Here is a 4,485-nt window from a genome sequence, read left to right as displayed (position 1 = left end):
GCCGCTGCGACCGCAGCCTTAAGTAGGGTTCTGTCTCGGACGCAAGAGGCGACCCGCTGTTGGCAGCGGGCGGGCTGTCGCTACAGCGCTAGCGGGCATTTGTCGCTGCCCGGGCAGCATCAGAGGTGGGGGGGCCCACCGTGCGTCACACGAGGACGCCGCTGCCGTAGCCAGTCTTTCATGTGACAGCCGTCCGCCGCCTCAGACCCAGTCCCCACTCCCGTGCCGAGCTGTGCATTAAAGTGACAAACGACGTTACGGACGTCCCACAAGGTGGCTTTTATCTGATCAACGTGTTTCTACAAAGTTGTCGGATGGCCGCTAAGACGTGTCGCCGCCTTTTTCTCTCCTCTTCAGGATTTCTTCTGAGAGCTTTTATCTCCTGCTGCAAGGGACGTTTGGTAGGGTCGCCGTGCTATACCAGACACTCACTTCTATCCGCAAATATAAGTAGAAAACGAGCTCTACTTTGTCGTGATGTTGGCATGTATGGTAAATCTAATTGACTTCATGATATTAACGAGCGTAAATCATGAAGCAAACCAAATATTCAATCGGGAAATTTTATATTTTACGTGTAACAGACCAATACATGGTCTACCAACCCATAAAGAACATTTAAAATATGAAAAACTGTGGAAGTTATAAAATGTAGTAAACAGAGTGGACATGCTACCTAATTTCGTTATAGTATACCTTATTCTGTGGCAACGGCCTTGCCACAATGGATACACCGGTTCCCGTCAGATCACCGAAGTTAAGCGCTGTCGGGCGTGGCCGGCACTTGGATGGGTGACCCTTCCGGGCCGTCGTGCGCTGTTGCCATTCTTCTGGGTGTACTCAGTCTCGTGAGTCTCGTGATGCCAATTAAGGAGCTACTCGATCGAATAGTAGCGGCTCCGATCAAATAAAACCATCCTAACGACTGGGAGAGCGGTGTACTGACCACACGCCCCTCCTATCCACATCCTCAGTGATGGTTCAAATGACTCTGAGCACTATGCGACTTAACGTCTGAGGTCATCAGTCGCCTAGAACTTAGAACTAAATAAACCTAACTAACCTAAGGACATCACACACATCCATGCCCGAGGCAGGATTCGAACCTGCGACCGTAGCGGTCGCTCGGTTACAGACTATAGCGCTAGAACCACAGTGAGGATGACACGGCGGTCGGATGGCGCCGATGGGCCACTTGTGACCTGAAGACGGAGTGCTTTTTGTTCTGTGACACTATGTACTTCGTGATAATGTACTTGGTTCCACAGTAATTTTGTTTTCCACAGTTAAAGTTAACTTAAGGCACTTTTCATTCATTTTCAGCATTGGTGTCACTGTCACTAACATGTGGGCAAATATTACGCATCAGATGAACCGGACTGCCCACATTGATGGAACCATTGTAGTCAAAGGCAATACGGAGTCCAGGCACTTTTATTCCGTCCACAACTCCTTACAAGTGGCTCTCAATCATTATTCTTTTGTTCTTAGACTTCGGTTTTCCCTCGTACACTGTTACCACTGTGCTACAATTGTTAGTGGATTATTCGGTTAACGTTCAGGTCGAACCCTATTTCTTACATTTGTGTTATGAAATTAACTAACTTCATTTTCCCTTAATCGTAATAACGCTCCGGTTTATCCACTTTACAAATTGCCACATTGTTTTGTCACCATTACTGCGATATGTATGGTTTTTGAAAGTACTCCATGGCATTAGCAAATTATCAGTTGCTTTGTATATCGTCCATTTTCCTTCCAAAACCGTCTCAAGCGCTCCACGAAAGTCATCAGTTGAGTAGGATTATCTTCTCTTGTTCACATATCTCATTTTTGGCTTCTTCTTCTTCAGACATTTCCTTAGAGATGGAGCAATTGTTTCTCAAATAGACAAAAACTTTAATAAGAGTTTTTGCCATTTTCCCAAGCGAATGATTCAGTAAGAAGGATTTTAAATCCAACTATGACTTTGATTGTAAGTATGTTACATTTGTAATACAACTGCATGTAAGTAACTAATTGCTTGAACAACTCACCTTAACGAAATTCTATTAAAGGATCAGAGCAGCATATGACGTATTTCCCCCAGCTCAACAAACAATAAACTACCTGTTGCTGACAGAGAGTTCATTCCCGCTCCGAGTGTTTTACTCGTGTGAAGACACTCCTGTCATTTGTTGAGGACTATTGTAGCTGTGTCTAGCAGGCCTACTTTACTTGAAGATAGAGAAAGTATCTGCTATCATGAAATAAAGTATGTCATAGAGTTAGGTAGGTTCACCCAACAGGGAGCCCCCAAAGACTGACTCATTCTTCACTTTCCTGTAACAAAGGGATTCTTTTTGATATTTCATTACTGAGCTATCAGCCTTCTGACTGGTTTGACACATTTCTATTATCCTTTGCCGTTACCTTTACCGCGTTCTCCGTATTTTCCTTTTTTCTCCCGCTCTGCGGAGATCCCTTTTAGTGTTCGTTTACGTTGTTAATTCTGACTGTATTTTGTAATTTAGGTCAGGAGTAATGGTCTACGTGAATTTGACGTTCTCAATAGGCAATATTTTAATAAGTTATACAGACAATTTAGATGAGTAAACACTTGATTTGAAGATTCATAGAACTCGAAAGGCATTGAACAGCTACCGAATGTACGTTAACAGGTGGTGCTTAATCTAAGAGTTTTTATCAATAATACCAACATGCAAACTGCAAACGTTTTAGTAACACAGGCAATTTAGATGGGAAATATTTAATATGAAGGGCTCGTTGTGCTTGCAAGTGTGCGCGATTTTATATATTTCTAGAAATAATAAACGCTTATTTTGATCAAATTAATATAGGCCTATAGGTATGTAATTATACTTGCATATTACACTAAGCAAACTCGAGGCATGTGTGTGTTTCTGTGGGTGAAATTTTGCTTTAACAAGAGAATATGTACCGACTATTCCCGAAAATGTATCAGCTCAGCTGAAAAGAATGAATTACATACAATGTTGACAGTTAACAGATGACAGTTGAAATTCATCACATAACATTGTAAGCAACCTACACGTCTCTTTTATACTCGGTATATATCATATTATTTTATTAAAGAACTTATTTTTGAGATATCACTTCTCTCATGTAGCACCACCATCTTGGGAGATAATATTTAAAGGGAAATTATCACACGTTATTCGGCCGGAGAGAGCAATTGATAGTGTTAGGTAGGAAATTAGGGTAACTGCGGTATATGACGAACCCAACGACAAAACGGATTAAAGATTAAATCTGTGCTTCGCCTTCCATTTGTACCAGCACGGATTTAACAAACCCCCTTTCTGACACAGCAGTATACAGACGATAAAGCTTTGACGTGTGGCGATTCCGTTACCACTAATATGTCATTTTCTTTATCCATGGTACTAAACTGTGTATGAAACCGTTTTCTTGTTGTTACTACTTTGGTGATTTCTTTGGACTTGTCACATACTCCACGGAAGACGAGGCTTCCGCATCACCCCTGTAAAGTTTTCTCGAATGTTAACACTTTTGCCTCTGAGTAATTACTTGATAAAGTTGTTCCCAACTTCATTATCGCCGAAGGATTATTGGTGACGGGAAAACCACCTTCCCCTGTGTTAACGGAATGAAAATTATTGAACTCGACATTGATTCAATTTAAGATTGGCATCTGACCTTAGCTTACTGAATCACTCCTCTGATTACTCCATTTTACCTTATTCTCATACTATATAAGAGGCTCTTCTTCTCTCCCGTTAGAGTCAATGGCCGCAGAAGCGTGCAGCATGCAATGTGGAACCCGCTGCTATCTGAGTAACGTGTTGAGCCATGCACTTGTGGTTTGGCGGTTTGCCTGGAAGCAGGATCTTCGGTGTGAAAGTGGGGTGGGGGGTATGACACTCGCACCGCTGTGAAGAGGTCCTCGACATACGAGCGATATTTTTAACTCTATTCAGGGCGTATGACACACCAGTGCTCTAATCATGTGTAAAGAACAGCAGGAGCAGATCATAGCGGATATAAGCGTACTAAAGCAAAATGAGGAGGTTCTTATCTAAGTGCCAAGTAGCGACGAACAACGTCTAAAATTCATATGTATTCACGAATAAACAGTCCGTAAAATTTTACCAATTTCATCCACCACATACGTTTCAGTCGAGAAGAAGAAAAATTTCCGTGGGTGAAGAAATTTCATTGCTGAAAAATTATTGTAAAATTTTCGTTATAGGGATTCGTGGTGCATTAAATCGGCGCATCCCATATGTGTACAAAGAAATTCATTTAAACTTGCAAACTCTGTGCAGTAGAGGAGATTGACAGTCAACACTCGATCCCCCTATCACAAATTACGATTACTTTCTATGTCTATGTACGTTGTCCGAAAGCCACTACACAGTGCACAGCAATGGTTTACAACGTTATCGATTTTCAGTCCTATTCGATTAGCTTACTGATCAAAGAAAAAGTACTGCCATGTTC

The 4,485-nt window shown here is 41.9% G+C and overlaps 1 pseudogene; it reads left to right on the top strand.

Annotated features, from left to right (window-relative positions):
* The first annotated feature begins 706 nt into the window (after positions 1 to 706).
* On the top strand, positions 707 to 825 carry LOC124614454 (annotated as a pseudogene).
* The last annotated feature ends 3,660 nt before the right edge of the window (positions 826 to 4,485 follow it).

The sequence above is a fragment of the Schistocerca americana genome, chromosome 4, assembly GCF_021461395.2.
Source record: "Schistocerca americana isolate TAMUIC-IGC-003095 chromosome 4, iqSchAmer2.1, whole genome shotgun sequence".
In the NCBI taxonomy this organism is placed as follows: domain Eukaryota; kingdom Metazoa; phylum Arthropoda; class Insecta; order Orthoptera; family Acrididae; genus Schistocerca; species Schistocerca americana.
This window is presented reverse-complemented; position numbering and strand designations above follow the sequence as displayed.